The sequence below is a fragment of the Equus quagga genome, chromosome 19 (assembly GCF_021613505.1).
Source record: "Equus quagga isolate Etosha38 chromosome 19, UCLA_HA_Equagga_1.0, whole genome shotgun sequence".
Classification (NCBI taxonomy): domain Eukaryota; kingdom Metazoa; phylum Chordata; class Mammalia; order Perissodactyla; family Equidae; genus Equus; species Equus quagga.
Window position 1 is genome coordinate 36,204,194 of NC_060285.1, and position 19,666 is coordinate 36,223,859.

Consider the following 19,666-nt stretch of genomic DNA (forward strand, 5'->3'; position numbering starts at 1 on the left):
TGAAATCTGAGGTATTCAAAAGTAAGTATTAATAATGCATAGCAATAGATGAAAAGTATACTTTTCAAGAATATGTATTGAGTAAGCTGAAGTCTACGAAGAACGCAGGTGAAACAGGATGTGGTTTACAGAGAGTCAAGTGCCTTTAAAACTCGGGAAATACTCAAGGATAATAGCTTTCTTTCTTTTCTTTGATTCCATTGAAGCATAATTTGTGGCACTCCTACAACTTATTAAACATTGAGAATAAGATTACCAAACAACGAATAGCTTTTTTTTTAATGAACTGTCTTATGGTGAAGACAGACAAGCAAACAATCACAATGCAGTGTAAAGAAAGCAGAAAATGTTTTGGGAACCCATGAAAAGGACACCTTCCCAAGATGACAGGTCAGGTGGGGTTCCAAGAGAAGTCAAGAATGCAGGGAATGGAGTTCCAGACAGATCGAGCCACGCATATGAAAACTCAAAGTTACATTTTAATCTACCAATAGCAATAATGACAAGCTTCATGGAAATTAAATGACAATCTATGTAGGAAGCATTTTGGAAACTGAAAAGCTAAGACAACTTAAAAGTAAGATTATGTTACTGAGAATATTTCAGTAATAAATAGTTTGGCTATTCCCTGAGCAAAAATACTTAGAAATCAAAATAAATCAGACAACTTAATGTTTACAGGCAGTGGTTCACAAAATAACATATAATCCCTAAGGCCTAATTACCAACAAAAATATCGTGTTCATCTTAAATTGAGACATTTTTCTGAATTGCATTCTGTTTGATTATCTTTTAATACATGTAGGTACTTTGAAACTAAGATTTTCTTCCTCAGAGAAGAAATATTATGAATTTGAGATGTTCATTTTTTTCCTAAAGTATTTATACGTTTGAAGTTTCCCAAGCGGAATTAATTAGCATTGATTTGGAGTCATATTTGAACTTTGCATTAATCCAAATATCCTAATTGAATCTGCTAATTTAGCTAATGGCTCTAATAATGAGATTTTATATAATTTGTGAAATGGCATCACAGTTGCATTTCTTTTGTTATTTCAAGATTTACGCTTAGTTTTAGACTATGTTTATAATAGAACACTTGGAAAAACAAATCTTTAATCTCTATTATCAGAAAGAAGTAATAATAACGTCATACTCATAACACACAAACGCCCCCAAAACTTTCTTGATAAAATAGATATCAGGCAAAAATCTCAAGTGACTATACCAGTAGTATATGGAATCGAACTCAAAGTCCGTTTTTAAAAACAGATACTGCAAATAAAATGAGTAAGTTACCACTACTTGAATCAATTGCAGTAATTGCTAGGTTTAGGGTGACATAACAGCTTAGAGATTAAGAACCTAAAATGCCACTGAACATATAAAAAGAGCCATGATCAATCAGCAGCCAGGCTTGATCACGTGACTAAACTCTGTCCAATGAGATGAGAGCACGGTGGCCGGGGCACCTGTAGGAAGTGTCCTTGAAGAGGAAGGGGCGTGTTCTCTCTTCTCCTGCCTCTGTTCTGCTGACTATAAGGTGAAAGCCCAGTTCTGAGGCTGCTGGAGAGCAACCCAAAAGGAGCCTAGAAAACTGCCCCTTCATGAGACTGTCCTACCACCCTGGCACTGCACACCTCGGGACTTCTTTTTGTAAGACAGAGAATGAAATCGTAACTAGTTTAAACGAATGTTATTTTGAGTTTCCTATCACTTGCAAACCAATGTCTTCCCAACTGCTAAAATGTCACATGCATTGTTTTGTTTTATTTTTGTTTGTTTAACAATCTAAGGCCATAAAATATGCAACATCAAGTATGGCTCTCATAGAGAATTTTAAGGAAAACTTCTTTTAATTACATTTGAAGGAATAAAAAGCATGCGCTGTCTGGTTTTGAGTGATAACCAGACTAGGCGACTGCAAAGTACAAAAACTGCAATTAAAATATTTAATTAAAATTCTAAAATTTAAGAGTGTAATGGGTGCATGAAATTGTGACTCTTAAATTAAGCTCCTAGACATCAGAGTGGTCGGAATTAGTACTCTTTGCCCAAAAGGGTAATGATATTAGTCGTATTTTGTTTTTTACAAAAGCATTTTAATTAATCCTCTCAATCCCCAAATAACTAGAAAGAAGGAAATTCACAGGAACTATAAAGTGAAAGAGAAATAGGCAGGATTTTCATCTCAGAAAAAAGAGTGAGTGAGACAGAACTGATTGAATTTGTGTTCTGAGGGTGACGCCGGAGGCCACGTTGTGTATATATTTTCTGGTCTCACCTGGCACTTCCCTGGCCCTCAGGCCACCCCAGGATAACAGACTTTGTATTTGAGGACCAAGCAAAATAATTCTCTCCACTCATATTTTCTTTTCTCAAATCATCTACTCAATTTTCTTTCTCTTTTCTTAAACTGTTTCAATTTAATAGGTAAAAATGACATTTTTACGAAGGTGGCTTTGGGCAGGGAAGCACTAATAAAGAAAGTGAATGTAAATGGTTAATTTTTTACTTAAAACACATAATTTCAAGTTATTAGAATAATAATTCAGGGGGCTGGCCCGGTGGCACAGTAGTTAAGTTCACACGTTCTGCTTCGCAGCCTGGGGTTCGCCAGTTCTGATCCCAGGTTCGGACCTATGCACTGCTTATCAAGCCATGCTGTGGCAGGCATCCCACATATAAAGTAGAGGAAGATAGGCATGGATGTTAACTCAGTGCCAGTTTTCCTCAGCAAAAAAAAGAGGAGGATTGGCAGCAGATGTTAGCTCAGGGCTGATCTTTCTCAAAAAACAAAAGGAAGAATACTTCATACATGTGCCACAAAAAGCATAATTTAATTGAATACTTATTTTAAATTACTCCTACATTATCGCACATTCTTATTATATATCATATATACTGTGAACAAAATAAAAAGATGTTCCTTCTTGAAGAGGTTAAATTCTACGGGGAGGAGTAATGAGTAGGTTGTTTCCCTGCTCCATACTTTTACTGCATGATGAACAGTGGAAACGGAGACGGAGAGAAAGACAGCAACCAGGCGACATGAACTAGACAGATGCACACACATGATTCTATTACATAGCTCCCCAAAGCTGAAACCTCTTTCATAGGGTGTCACTTCTAAGTGTGACATAACTGCCAAGAAGGTTTCTGAAAATGCAGTTAAGCCTCCTCTCTGGGATCCTTCTTTTGACACAGATCTGTTTATTTGTTCTATATTGGATTTTGTTTAGACTTTGACAACTAAAAAATGTACAATAATGACATCCTATTTCATAAAGAAATTTTTTTTTATTCTAACCTGTCAAATTTAGAGCAGTGGGCATCCAATCAAATCAAGTTTTTTAAAATATTTCAAATGCACTACCAAAAACCTTATCAATTAATCTTAGGGGGGGAAAATGAACAAGTTGTAGCTTTCATTTTTTTTTTTTTGAATTTTAAAATTAGTTTTTGCTTAGGGTCTAAAGAAAGAGAAATGTATTCTCACTATAGCACCATGTCTTAAAAATATGTGAAGTCTCAATTAAATGCAACCTTCATTATAAAGTCAGAACTGGGACTATAACATCTAAATAAGCCTTTATGGCCTATGGTCCATTTCTACTGTGTGACACGTTCTAAACAATTACTTCACAATTATTATCTTGTATAATTCTCTCAAAAAACCCATAAAAGTATAATCCCCATTTTACAAATAAGGAGCCCAAAAATCAGAATGGTTACTCAACTTAAACCTATATAGTTAATTATTTTTGAATCTGAGATTCACAGAACTACACTGTATATTAGTATATGCATAATTCGCTTTATATTTGTCTTCTGAATATATAATTAAGGCTATATTTTCCTCTACACATCATAAAATAATAATACGTGTGAATATATTTTCTTAGTTAACAAATAGTACTTAATAGGAAGTAAGAAAGAGAATTAATGCTAGCTGGCTTTATGATGGTGTTTTCCATATTATTTCTTTTCACCCTTAAAATCAGCAGTATAAAATATTATTACTCTTTTCACTTTATCTGTTCACTTTAGAGATACGAAAACATCAGGGAGAGAAGTTAACTTGCCCATGATAACACACTGGAAAGTCTTAAGATGAGATTCAAATCCACAGCTGCCAGGCTTCAAATCACACGGTCTTCTCACTCCCCTACATTGGTCCATTGGGAATATGTGCCCATTCTCAGTTTAAGCATAAACAATTGCCCTGTATCTCTGGCTCATATACCCAGTGCTGCTGCATTGTCTGTATCAATAAATTTCTCTTCTCTCTTTCCTTATTTATACATATCCATTCCAATATATAAACATCTTGGATTTGCTTCAGATGTGGGTAAACTATAGCCCCCAGTGCCAATCAACTTTACCAAGAAATATGTCATAACCAATACGCTTGTGTGATAGCTAATTTTATGTGTCAGCTTCACTGGATCATAGGATGCCCATAAATCTGATTAAACATTATTTCTGAGTGTGTCTGTAAGGATGTTTCAAGAAGAGATTAGCATTTTATTCAGTAAACTGAATAAAGCAGATGCCTTCCCCAATGTGGGCGGGCATCATCCAATCTGTTGGGGGCCTGAACAGAACAAAAAGGAGACTGGGAAGATCTGCTTTCTCTCTGCCTGAGCTGGGACTTTGATTTTCTGCTCTCAAACCTCCTGGTTCTCAGGACTTCAGACTCAGACCGGAATTCACGCCAGCCTCTCAGGCCTTTGAACTATACCACCACCCTCCCTGGGTCTCCAGCTGGCAGAGGGCAGATCATGGGACTTCTCAACCTTCATAACGGCATGAGTCAATACCTTATAACAAATCTCTTTGTTATATACATATGCTATTGGTTCCGCTTCTCTGGAGAACCCTATCTAATACAACTTATAAAAGGGTTTCCTTGAGCTACTCTCGTTCTCAGGACCCACTCCTCTTCATGGAAATGCTTACCAGTGAGTGTAGGCATATCCCCACATAGGCATGGCCGTGAACAATTAGAAATAGAATAAACTTAACAACTAACAAACTCTTTCACTTTTATCATAGAATTATATCCAGTTTCCAGGCATTTTATTTAATCCTTGCTTCAACACTAGGAGATATCATAACCCAATTTTGCAGGTGAAGAATGAGGATTAGCAATTTGACCAAGGTCAGTCACAAGACCAGTAAATGGGAGATTTGAATCCAATTCTGTTTGCTGTCAGAGCCCAGGCTATCAAATATCTCACGAAACTGTCTCCAGGGTGCAAAAGTGGCAAAGAGTTAAATTTTTTAAAAAGGAAACTTTTCCTTCTTCCCTACTCCCTTCTTCTCATGAAAACAAATACGTTTCTGGTAGGCCTATATATATTTTCTGGGATCGTAGTCAAATCTCTTTCAAATGTTTCCTCATCCTCTAAGAGAATTCTGTGATTTAAAACAAACAAAACTAGGGACCGGCCCTGTGGTGCAGCGGTTAAGTGCGCATGTTCTGCTTCTCAGCGGCCCGGGGTTCGCCAGTTCGGATCTCAGGTGCGGACATGGCACTGCTTGGCAAGCCATGCTGTGGTAGGCGTCCCACATATAAAGCGGAGGAAGATGGGCATGGATGTTAGCTCAGGGCTAGTCTTCCTCAGCAAAAAGAGGAGGACTGGCAGCAGTTAGCGCAGGGATAATCTTCCTCAAAAACAAACAAACAAAACTAAAAACCAGAAAGCACCTAATATATTAAAGGCACTAAGTACCACTGATTTCACTTTAAACCTATATACAGATTTGTAATCTTTTCTTTCCTATTTTCTGGGGCTATCCAACATGGATGCCTCATGATTACATAATTTCTTGAAAGAGAAACACTTACAGCTGGGTGGTGTGCAGTCATGGTACAGGAACCCCTAAGCTGGATAAGTCTGTACTGCTCAGTAAAAGTCAGTGTAATTAGACTGTTGATTTGTTCATTCATTCATTTAAAATATATTTTGAAAGTGCCATTATAGAGATTTAATGACTAGCAGAAAAGAGAGATAATTTAAAAAGCAGTAACAAAGTTGTGTGCAGAGCACTATGATACATTACAACGCACTGTGGAAGTCCATAGAAGAAAATCTATCAAATTAGTTTGTTCAGGCAAGGGGCGGGGGGCGGGAAAGAACATTTGTGAATTCTACAGGAATCAACACACTCAAAAAAATATTAGTCAAAAAGAAAAAAAGCTTCAGGGCCTGATTCCATCATAGATATGGTTATATTTTGGGTTACAGATGTTCCCATGGGCACACAATGATTTAGTGCAATGTACTCACTTTAAACATAAATGTTCAACAAAGTGGGTGTTTTCTTTGTCCCTTAACAGCAGTGCTCTAACAAAAGTCCGCTGTTGAAGCAATCAATTATGAAAGAGGAAAAGGTATCACGTATCTCGCAGACCAGCAGGAATAGGTGTTAGGTCATACAAGCAGTTTCTAACTTAAGAACAAGCAAGATGCGGTCCAAAAATGAAAGTTTGAGTCTCTCTTTTTTTTGCTTGAAATGGATTTTGCAAGCTAGAAACAATTCACTCACAGGCTTCTCCAAGTGAAGTATCCTGAAGTACTTGAAGAATTGAAAGAAAACACCATTTATAAACATGCTCCTAAAACTGCCCTTGCAGATTTCATTTTGGTGCCGAAAAGAGATGTCCCTCCACCCAACTCAGGGGTCAAAGAGAGCAAGGGTCTCTTCATGGCAGTCGTCATCATTTACAGGTCCTAGCAGTGAGAGCAGGAGGCAAACTAGGGGCTAAGGCTGGAGATGGGGAACAAGAGCTGGAGGGGAGCCAAAAGATGTGAATGGAATGACGGAAGGTTGTGGATTAAGGGGCTAACTGAAGAGAAAATTAGAGAATACTTTCAGCAGCATTTGCTTTTTTCTTATCTTTTCTATTCATTCCATCCCCATGTTTTATAAAGATACTAGCCTCGACCCAGAGAAACTTCTCAGCCATGAATGCTTCCCATTACTCTTTTTTTTTTTTTTTTGCTTAAACAGTGCCTAGAAATTAGCCAACTTGCTTGTTTTTCATCCCTATCAGCTGTTGCTTTTGATTAAACTTGCAGTCTCTTCTCCAACTCTAAGTTTCAAGAGACTGAGTAGGATACATTTTGCCTCCCACGTTTGCACCCACCCCTAAATCTGGTCTTCAAAGATTCAGAGATTTTTCTAAAGATTTTTACTTCAAACAGGCAAATATATAGGGAACACACACGCACACACACATACGCAGTCATTAAAACAAACAAAAAGCTATTCACAGAATATAAATGGTGTTAAAAATTATTCTACCTTTAGGCTTCAGGATAGCTCAGATTATTCCCTTAACCTGGAATTTCTATTCTCTAAGAAAGTGCCTGCCTGACATTTTGAGTCTGATGACAAGATGTGGTTATACTGACAAGGCTGGATCTGGGCCTCCTTCTCTAAATGAGTGGTGAGCATTTCCTCACACTGTTCTCATTATCAGAACAGCAAGATGGGACCACTCCTCCCTCTTGCCTTTTGTCCAGCTCCCATCTAGTCATCTCCAACAATGGTCCCTAGGGGCAAAATTAATGTGGGGCTTGTAATGAAAAGCAACGAAGGAGTTAAGCAAAAAGGGCATTCTTAGGTGCTCTTCGATTCTGCAGAGGTTGACAGGGACAGAGGAAGACAGAGAAAGTAGAGAGGAAAGTTTCTGAAATAATCCATGGTGCACCCTTCACACACCAGGAGTTTAAGGAAAATGTACATGGGCAGCATGTGTAACACACATCCAACAAATATCTACTGAGGTTGTACTCTGAGCTGAGCACTATGCTAGGCACTTCAGATATCTACAAAAACCCTACCTTCACAGAGATTGCATTTTAGCAATATACTAAACAAACTATAAATTTGTATTAACTTTAATACGACTATATAGAGTTAGGGAATTACATAGTTCACTAGAAGGTGATAAATGCAAAGTAAAAAGAAGGAGTCAAGTGAAGGAAAACAGGCCTGTGAGAGTGGTGGGGGGCTGTCATTTAAGTAGGGTCTGCTGGGAGGCCTCACGCACTTCTTTGAAGCGAAGTATAGAAAGAAGTGAGTGATTAGATAGAATTTAGCCACAGAAATAATTTAATGTATTATTTATATAAATAACATATAAAGGCAAAATGAGCAGCAGAAGACATTAATTTTGAAAATTCACTGTCATCTTAATATCCAGATGTCCTCAAATTTCTATTACACTTTAAGCAACTTCATCTTATGGGCAAATCTTGCTTAGGTTTTATATAACAGAAAAAATAAATTAAACGAAAGACAAGATTACTATATTTCCTGGTGTGTCTAGGAAGTAATTCTTAAGTCATAGTAATTGGAAATCTGCAGAAGACTGATTGGAAAGACCCAAATACCAAATTTACATCTGTTCATTTTTCTTCAGGAGCAGAAGAAAAGAGACAATTCTTTTTCATAAGGCAAAATCTCCTTCTGAGAAAGCTGAAATTAATTTACTTGAAATTCTGCTGCATAGCAGCCTACACTTTCCATGTGAGCAGAATTTTAGGAACAACAACAAAAAATGCTCCTGGCCATTAAAATGACTTTCAATCAGTTTTAAAGTTAAACCAAACAAAAGGCATTAAAATAGGATGTGATTATGAACTTCTTTATAAACCTCTTTTATGGGCTTTCTATTACGTGTCCTCAAATTTACCTACAGTGCTCTGGACAAAAATGACTATAAAATTAAAGGCCATTTTAATGAGATTTCAGAAAAATGCCTTTCATCATTTTTCCAACATGGAAAATAGTTTATCTTGAGTGAATATTTCTACATGGAAAAGCATGACCCACACAGCGCCATTTTAAAACAACATTTGTAACAGAAACCTATAATACAAATGAGCACAGGAATGATTCAATCTTCTTCTTTCTCTTGCCAGTCTCCAATTTCTAAAAGAATTCTGATTTCCTCCAATTTTACTTTGGGTTAGGGTGGGGAGCACAAGACTTAGCAGTTAGTTCCAGCAGGCAATCCTAGACACCAACACAACAATGTGTAGTTTCCATTACTACAAAAGAAATGAGTGTGAAAAAATAAGTGGTTTGATTCAATCCTATTCAAAAGCATTTGATGAGTATCAAGGAGGTGTCAAGATGTGCTAGAAACAAAGACATAAATAATTTACATCTCCAGCCACCAAGGAGCACCTAGTGTGAATTTCAGTTCTTTTGTCATTGTGTACATGCATTTCATAGGATAAAATTATTCTCTGGGATATCCCGTAGCTTTGTGATGGCAAAATGCTATTCTCTACTTCATTCAGGAGAAGTGAATAATATTTCCAAGTTTCTAGACCCAAGATTGATGCCACTATTTTTTTCCCATGGGGACATGAAAGCACCATAGAAATACTTAACTTCTCTAGAGTACATGATCTTTTAACCATTTTCTCCCTTCTTACTGTCCTATCCATCAGCTTCAATGACATCAAACACCTCATTCTTCTTTCCTTCTCCTTGAGCATACTTTATGATTCCATTTTCTTTACCAAGCTCCTTAAATGTTGATATTCCCCAGAATCCCATCCAGGGTCCTTCTTTCATTTATCCTCATACATATTACACACACACATACACCGACACACATTATTTACAGTCAGTTTCAATATACCTTCTTAGATAATTATAACTCCAAAATCTACACCCTCTATCTCAGAATGCTCTCACGAGAAACACATTCCAGGCGCCTAGTGGAAGCCCAAGAGTCACCTGAAACTTACATAGCTAAAACTGAGCAATTTTTTCCCCAAACTGCTTTCATTTGTCTTTTTAGTGTGAGTCCTCTTTTCTTTTCTTTTTCTTTATTATTTTTCCATTTCTTCCAGGTTGAGTTAGGTCTCTTTGTCTACCTTCTCATAATAATATAAGCATATTTCTTAGAAAAGATATCACTTTATTGCTTACATATTTTAAATCCAAGCTTCAAGCTACTTGAAGGCAGAAACTATACTCTTTGTCATCTCGTTCCCACCATCTAATACAGTGCCTGTCACTCTGAAGGCACTCATTTGTTGAATGAATTAATGAATGAATTTGCAAATGTGCTAATATCTAAAAATGTACAAATTTGAAAATGTGGTAATATCTATAAATGTACTCAGAAGACATAGTCAGTATTAATCAGACTTTAAAATTGGTCATTCCTTCTCAGATATTATGTGAAAACTAGTGATGCTTGACATCGGTGTTGTTAGAGTTGGGGATTTTATAGTGGCAAGAAAGGCGACTTCACCCTGAGAGCTGAACTGTAAAATCAACTCACAACAAATCAGAGAACAGATGTGCCAAATGAACTGTGGAAAGAAGATGGCTCCAAACCCAGCAGGTATGAAGTGTAAGTTGTCTAACTATATTAACACAACAACTGAGTACAAAATATAAAGGTGTATGTGGAAGAGCAGGTGGCATGACTTTGAAGAAAGCTCTGTAAATGGACAGTGTCAATAGCACTGATTCCAGCACTTTCCAGAGAAGGAGGAGCTTCAGCCAAGGGATTTCATAGCCTCAAGTGTCTTACACTAACGTCATTATAGACTCATTCATCCAGTACTCCTTAGCCGGATGCTCTTATAAACTGAATGTTTTCAACACAAGGATAGGTATGCTCACCAAACAAACTTGTGATTACCATTTAGACTTGACTGCACTTTGATTCTTTCTAGTACTTATGACAACATGGTAACGGAAATCCCATGAAAACACTGGCACACAGAGTCTTTCTTATCCTTCTATTTGTATTTGTTAATATAAGTAGGTCTTTCTCAGACTGATCACCCCAGGCAACTAAGTACCAGGAACCTGAACAGATCCCGTTTCTCCCCTCAGACCACTTTCAGAAACTTACTGAATGCTGCAAGATGAGCTTTGACATTACAGGCAATCTGTAATTTTACCTAATAATCACATATGATGCGTAACACCATAAAACTTACAACAGAAAATATTTCATCTGTGCTTTTTTAAAAATTTGACCTGGACATATTCTAACTATAGCTTCTCCATAAAATAATTTCTGACTTCCTCTTTATCATCCTGCAGACGTCCAGGTCATTATACAGTAATTCTCTTGCCATAATCTATTCTGGCATCTTGACAAGACAGAAATTGGCCAAATTTTCGGAATATAGTATATCATGGCCAAAACTCAAGAATGGATAATTTAATGCTAAAGTATATTCAAGAATTTACATGCACAAATGCATATATGGTTGATGAAATCATTAAGCATGGTTAATTTGCCCCAGTTTCAAATAATCACTAATTTTTACTTTCAAAGATATTCTCAATAAAGGCTAGACTGGTATTCTAGCTGATCTCTGTGTCTTGTAGAGGTGGTTAATATCACAGTGAGTCTACAGGTCAGAATTGAAAATTACTCAAAGACAAATTTAAATAATGCAGTTCTATGAACAAAAGTCAATTGTATAGCCACTTATAACTCAAGTAGGATTTTAAAGGGGCCATAAATATTTTAAGAACCAAGAAACATTTTATCCCATATTTAATAAATTAGAATAGAATTATATACTTTATTTACTATTTATTTTTTCTAATTAACAAATGGAAATATCAGAATTTGTTTTGTTGAAACATCCCGTTGGCTGGTTATCCAGTGAAGCAACACATCTGTTATTTTCTCTACCAATTCTGAAAAAAAGTTTGTTTTCAATACATTTTTAATAAAGAAAATATTTCCAGGGTTTGGTGGGAGGAACAGAAAGAGAACTCAAGCCTTGACACTAGATGAGATATTCCAGAATCTTCATCCCACATCAGTATGGATACAATAACCATGGTCTCTGTGAAGAAATCTTACTACTCTTATGTTTTTTGGACAATGACTATTTTCATAGATATATATGATGGAAAAAAAGTTGTAGAATAAATCAATACGAAGAGTCAGATAAGTGAACACAGCCAGTAACACGAGCTTGGAAAGAAGGAGATCAGCCAGGAATAATGGACAGGACATGGGATTGTTGCCCAATAAACTTAAACCTTGTTGATTTATTTTCATTCATTATTTTATACATTAGTTTATTGATCATTTGTTAGTTTATTAATTTATTCATTAGCTTATTAATCAACATATCCACAGTTTAACTCATTCATTAGTTTATTAATCAACATATACATAATTTCAAGCCTGCTGCCTGGTGTTATGCAAGAATAGTACCTATGCCTCCCTGCTTTATGGAGATGCCACTGTAATGAAGGGGAACATGGCATCACAAACATAACCACGGTGCCGATGAAAAAGAGCCAAGTAGTAGTTGCACTGGTGAGATTTGGGAGGGGTACCTCTCTTCAAACTCTGAAAATAGGGGAAGTATCAAGAAATCTTCCCAGGGAAGTTTCACTTAAGCTGAGATAGAAAGGATGCACTGGTATCAGCCAGGCAAAAAGGATGGGGAGTAGGGTGGAAAGAGGAATGAAGGGGAGACAAAGGCAGAGAGCTGCAGGCAAACAGACAGTGCGTGCAGAGGCCTCCCAGCAAGTAAGAATATGACATATTTGTGAAAACTCCAAGAAAGAACCTTCAACTAAAAATCAGATATATGATAGAGCCACAACAACAACAAAAACTTGGAATCAGGCATATGTAGGAAAAGTAAAATCTGAACAATCAGGAACAACCAGTTTCTCAATACATAATGAGAGAAAGGATCCAATTCACGTTAGCAAAAATAATTTTTTAAAAATATTAAGAATAAATCAACCTCAAATATGTCAGACCTTGTGAACAAAAATACAAAATTTTAATGAAGGGAAATTTAAAAATTGAAATAAATGTAGAAATACATGTATCTGGAGGGGAAACTTCAAGAGTAGAACAATGTCAGTTCTCTTCCCTTTAATATATAGTCACCGCCTAACCAATCATAGCCCAACTGGACTTCCAATGCAACTTAAGGCTATGATCAAGTTCACATTACAGATAAAACACATTAAAATAATCAATAAGTATTTGAAAATAAATAACAAGGGTGGGAAAGCTGCCCTTTAAAATATAAAATTTATAGAAGCTATAGTAAATAAAATGATTTATTCTTGGTATGAGTTACCAATAGAACAGAACAAAGTCTGCAACAAGGAACCCATATTTACACGTGAATTTCAAAAGAACGTGGTTGTCCAATACCCATTACTAATCTTATCACTTACATTGATCAATGGGGTCTTCTATGTCCTGATACAGATTTCAGAATTCATTTATAAAATCAACAAACTCAGTTAGAACTCCTCTAAGTATGGGGAGATACAATGACCCATTAGAAATTGCCCCTACCTCAAGAAGCTGAGTCTGAATGGAAATGACCACTGTGCTTCAATGTTAAATACGGTATTGCTGTTAACTGTAGACAGATATTCTTTATGATACAAAAGTACTTATTTATTCCTAGTTTATCTGTAAGTTTTGTTGTCTGATGCAGATGTTGGTCAAAATCCTTCTTGGCACTTCTAGAGATGATCATGTTCTTTCCCTCTTCTGACTTTTTAAACTGAAAGAGTATAATAATTGAAATTGTGATACTGAATTCTCCACCATGGATCTTGGAATAAATGCCATCTGATAGCAGTGTTTTAACCTTTAACATGCTGCTGCATCCACTAGATTAATTTTAAGACACGTCTACATTTATATTCATAAGTCTAATTGGCCTGTTGCAGTTCTGTTATTTCATTCTTGTTTGTTTGCTTATTGTTTTGTTTTTTGGGTTTTGGAGGATTTTGTTGTTGTTATTATTCTTTTTCTTTTGGCGTTAAATACAGTCAGACCTTTTGCTATCAGTTTGACCTGGCTTCACAAAAATAAATGAAAAGTTTAACTATTGCAAGAAATATCACTTTATTGAAGATTTGATAGAACTCATGAAATAACTTGGTTCCTTGTGGAGAAAATTCTTTCATATGGTTTTCAAGTTTTTCAAAGGATTTTAATTCAGATTGACAACCTCTTCTTGGGCTAATGCTGGTCGTTTATATTTTCCCAGAAAAGCATTCGTACATAGATTTCATATACATAACTAATGCTTTGTTATTTTTTTTTTTTTAAAAGAAGTATTTTTTTTTTTAAAGATTTTATTTTTTTCCTTTTTCTCCCCAAAGCCCCCCGGTACATAGTTGTATATTCTTCGTTGTGGGTCCTTCTAGCTGTGGCACGCGGGACGCCGCCTCAGCATGGCCCGACGAGCAGTGCCATGTCCGCGCCCAGGACCCGAACCAACGAAACACTGGGTCGCCTGCAGCGGAGTGCGCGAACTTAACCACTCGGCCACGGGGCCAGCCCCAATGCTTTGTTATTTTTATTTATTTATTTTGAGGAAGATTAGCCCTGAGCTAACTGCTGCCAATCCTCCTCTTTTTGCTGAGGAAGACTGGCCCTGAGCTAACATCCATGCCCATCTTCCTCTACTTTATATGTGGGACGCCTACCACGGCATGGCTTGCCAAGCGGTGCCGTGTCTGCACCCGGGATCCGAATCAGTGAACCCCAAGCCGCTGAAGCAGAATGTGTGAACTTAATCAATGCGCCACCAGGCCAGCCCCAATTATTTTTAGCTTCCATATATCTCGTTGAAGTCCTTTTCTCATTCTCAGTGTTGTATATTTGAGGTTTTCTATTTTGTCCTATATTATCATTGCCAGAAATTGTTCATCTTTTAAAGAACAAGCTCTTAGGGGCCAGCCCTGTGGCATAGCGTTTAAGTTCGCATGCTCCGCTTCAGTGGCCCTGGGTTCGCCGGGTCAGATTCCGGGTGTGGACCTACACACCGTCATCAAGCCATGCTTTGGTAGGCGTCCCACATATAAAACAGAGGAAGATGGGTGTGGATGTTAGCTCAGGGCCAATCTTCCTCAGCAAAAAGAGGAAGATTGTGGTGAATGCTAGCTCAGAGCTAATCCTCCTCCTCCTCAAAAAAAGAATAAGCTCTTTTTCTCCCTTTTTTTTGTTTTGAGGAAGATTAGCCCTGAGCTAACATCTGCTGCCAATCCTCCTCTTTTTGCTGAGGAAGACTGGCCCTGAGCTAACATCTGTGCCCATCTTCCTCCACTTTATATGTGGGACACCTACCACAGCATGGCTTGGCAAGAGGTACCATGTCCACACCCAGGATCCGAACTGGCGAACCCCGGGCCGCTGAAGCAGAATGTGTGAACTTAACCGCTGTGCCGCCAGGCCGGCCCAGAACAAGCTCTTATATTTATTCATTGTTTCTCCATATTCTGCTTTATGAATATTTTCTTTTTTAATTCCTTTAAATTAGTTTATTTTATTGCTTCTTTCTAGCTTCTCAGATTAGATGATTACTTCGATTCTCACAACAGAGAAGAAAAATGACAACTAACTTATGGTGGCAAAATCTCTATTATCCACAGAAATGATTCCCTCTATTATGCAAGATAATCAAGAATTGATTAAACCACATTTAATTTATCATCTGCATTCTGAAATCTAATGTTTAATGAAATATTCAATGTTCATAGAATTACCTGTTTAAATATCCTTTGGAACAGACTGACGGAGACAAATCTATAACAACAATGAAAGGACATCGACTGAGTATTTTTCAGCCTAGAAATCAATTACATTTCGGATGGCAGTGAGTGGTGCAGTTAAAAGGTTGAAAGTTGACATGTATTTATAAAACCTGACAGTGGGAATCACTACACAATAGTCCATCTGCTTTGTCCTGGAAATTTATTATACTTGAAAACAAAAGCCAACATCATAATGCAGATCTGTTAAATCTGGTCTTAAAAAAGTTACTTGTGTGAAGCACTGGCTTTTAATGAACTCAGCAAGATAAAGGGCTAAACATAAGGCTATACAATAAGTTCACTACATCTATTGCTATTAAGAGTAGAATTAAGTACTGTTTTAAATTTCACATTATATGACTATTACATAAGCCTGGATTGAAGTGATATCAAGTCAATGTTATAATTAGTGGATTAAGATAATTAAAAATGCTTTCCACAGCACTTTCTTCTTGAAAGCAACTCTTAGCTCAGTTTTACAAACCCACTGATGATCTTTCTGACAAAATTCTACAGCATGAGTCCAGTAAACTCAGCAAATGTCATAAAAATTTACCTACAGTCTCTATTAGATTTAATTCCAACCATTTTATTTCCATATATGAAGGTGATTTCAATTAAATTTTTTTCTGAATTTGAAAGAGATATATGGAGGTTTTTTTCCCGCACCTTGAGTTTATTTCTGCCAGCTTAAGCAGAAATATTATGGTTGCGTGCATGTGGAGTCAGAGCATCTTAAGTGCAAATACTGGCTCCTCTACTATTTGGGTGACTTTCCACAAATTACCTCTGAGTTTAATTTTCCCCACTTTGTAGGCTTCATTTGAAGACAAACGGTGATACCGTGTAAAGAACTAAGAAGAGCACTTGGCATATAGAAGTAATTCAAGTAATTGCTAGCAAAGAAAGAAAAAAATTAAAATTATTCCATCATTTTATAAACAGGAAATATAACCATTTGTAGGTAGCTCTCTGATATAATTTGCTATTAATCCTGCACAAAACTGTCCTCAGAGTTTTAAAATCTTGAAAGTGATCTTCCCTAACCTTCAGATATAACCACATACCATTTGTACCGTTGCTCACTTAGTATTTTTCCAAATCAGCCTTTTTTTCCTCTATAGTCATCCAGAGCAACAGAAGTGCTATTTAGATATGCCAGTTATATTTTTAAAATATAAACATAAAAATAAAATTACCGGGATCAATTTAAGGATTCTCTCTGACCTAGAATCATCCTGTATCTGGCCAGTGGTAACGTACTTCACCTTAGTAATTATGGTTTTGAAGTTACATAATGATGTATGTCTCTAGATTATTTTCCTAATAAAAATGTCTAACAATGTAAAATTTTTTCAATAATTTACAAAGCAAGCAGATTTATCAACATCGAATGTGTTCCCAAAAAATCTAGTTACTGATTAAAAGTTAAGTAGAGTATCTAACAGGACCTTATGCTTCCCAAAAGCTTCTAAAGTTCATTAATAAATAAAGGAGTGTTATCAGGTTAACTTTACTCATAAGACTGAGCAAAGAAAATTCCCCTCCTTTCAGGATTTGAAATAGAACAAGGAACAATTTCTGTACATCAGAGAAAATAATGTAATGAAAATAGCATATACACCTCAAAAGAAAAATGTTTTATTTATCAAATAGTTTTTAACCGTCCATGAGAAAACTTGACTTTTTTCCTACCTATGTAAATAAACAGAAAAAATAAAAGTTTGCTCCTAAGGATATATGATGCCAGATATACTTAAAATATTATGGATTGCAAGAGATCGATCTTGGTGTATTTTATCAACATTTGATACAAAATCATTGAAGAATTCACCTATTTTGAAATACAATAATTGAGTATCAGAATTCTGTCAACCCCATGGGTTATATAACCCAATGCTTCAAATCACTGCCAACATTTCTTGTGGAATTTAAGTCTCTCCATTGGAGCTAACAGTTAAATGTAGTTTAGAAATCTATCATATTCATAAAAATATTTTGGAGCTATAGATGGCATTTATGACATATCTCATTTCATACAATTAGGGAAAAACCCTGAACTTGTTACTAAACCACTTCTCCAGCAAAGATTTTTCATTTGGGTTTGGGAAGGTCTAGTCATACGCTTTCATAGTTTATATGTATCCAAAAAGAAAGTTTTATGCAGCGTTTAAATCACATGTAAAATGGATTTGGCTAATTGAATGAATTTCTCTTCTCAGCATACATTAGGCCTGGACACACACTTTGTCTTTCCACCCTTGCCCAACAGCTATCATCAAGAAGTCGGTAACTTTTTAACCAGTGGCTGTGGGTAAGAGAGAGAAAAACAAGCTTAATGAAGAGATGTAGGTCGTTCAGCTTACTTTCTCCCCCGAAAATGTATGGAGAATGGACACCAGAAGGAAATTGGCACCCCATATTCAAGGCAAGAAGCCCCTTTGACAACACCACTGTCAGATGTAAAAAAATGAAGAACATTTGCATAAATGTATCAAACTGATAAGGTTCTTCTTTATGAAATAAAAATACTATTAGTCAAGAATATAGGAACTTCACGTTCTTTAGATGAAGAGGACACGGGGGAAATCCCTTATGTAGGAGTACCTGGATATATTCATTCAAGTAAAGAAAAAGATGCAAATTCAAATTATTTCAAGGTAAAGGATGGTAATATATATGGTGAAGCATGAAACACAGCAGATACTATGAAGGATCATGCAAACCAGAGAGGGTATGCTCAATCTGAAGGCATTCCAGGTAAAGAAAGAGAAAATTAAGCTAACACTACACAGGTCAATACAAAACACATGCTGACCTAATTTAGACCACAGGCCACAAGACTGACATCCCAGTGTTAAAGTCTAGGAGGTTAAAGACAAGGTAAATGTACGACCAGGAAGCTCTCTTAAAAATCTAGATTTTTTCTGTTTGTTTTAATTTATTTTTAATTCTTTGTATCTATTGTTTTAGATTTAGCCAGTATAGAAGATTTAGATGTAACCAGAGCACAAATATAGGTTAAAAATTAACTGTACGAATTAGTTTGAAACTGCCAGTATTACATAGCATTCATTAAACACAAGCAGTAAGCATCTTACTTTGCCTGGTCCTGTCCTACAGGGAACTGGCCCTCCATTCCATTCCATTCCGACTCTGGAGGCACTGCCATCGGAGGCATCTTACAGCCCCTACCTCACTGCCCAATTTTCATTCAAGAGAGGACACATGATCCCAGGAGGGTCAGTCAAAGACCTTTTTTCCAGGATTAATAGAGACACCAGGACAATTCCTTCTGATACTGATAAGAGTCAGGATGCTATATGCATAAGGTGACAGAAGTCACGTTTCCCATTGATATAGACAGACTCCCACAGAGAATGGTGTGAACCCAGAGGGAATCAGAGCCACAGAATGGAGACAAATTCCTGCAACATAACAAAGCACCTGGATCTAATTGTGCCGACATCTAGCCAAGCCCAGGGATTTTCAGTTATTGGAGTTAACAAATTCTCTTTTGTGTTTGAGGCAGTTTAGACTAGGTTTCTATTACTTAAAAATAAAAGTGTATAAATATAAGAGACAAAGAAGGGTTTTCAGTTTAATCTAAATTTATCCATTCAGATCTCATTGTACACCCTAGGGCTTTCCATTCAAAAAACAGAACCAATTTTTCCTCTATAAATTTTTCTAACTCAACATATGCAAATATTCTAAATTACCCCACTATCCTAACCTAATCATCAGTACCTTTGGGGAGCATGGATAAGAGAAAGAACCATTATCTTATCCACTAACTCTCCAGGTTTAGTACATCTTCTGTATATACTTGGACACAAGCAACTCTTAATAGAGGACAAAATCTACCATTATTAATAACCAAGATATCAATTATATAATGTATCATACATAGCAGTCTTATTTTATGAACCCACCTAAGTATTAATAGAACAAACAAAAAATAACAAACTGAAAGCATTTTAACAATTTTTATGTTATAGGGCAGAGTACTTCAAAAAAATTCAGGCATACTATATCAATACACATGAATATCAATGTGGCC

At 36.4% G+C, this 19,666-nt stretch overlaps 1 protein-coding gene across 2 annotated transcripts in view; it reads right to left on the reverse strand.

Moving 5' to 3' along the window:
- The window catches only part of TMTC2 (transmembrane O-mannosyltransferase targeting cadherins 2), a 388,282-nt gene that overhangs the window by 156,434 nt on the left and 212,182 nt on the right, over positions 1-19,666 (reverse strand). The gene's annotated exons all lie outside the window — the stretch shown is intronic.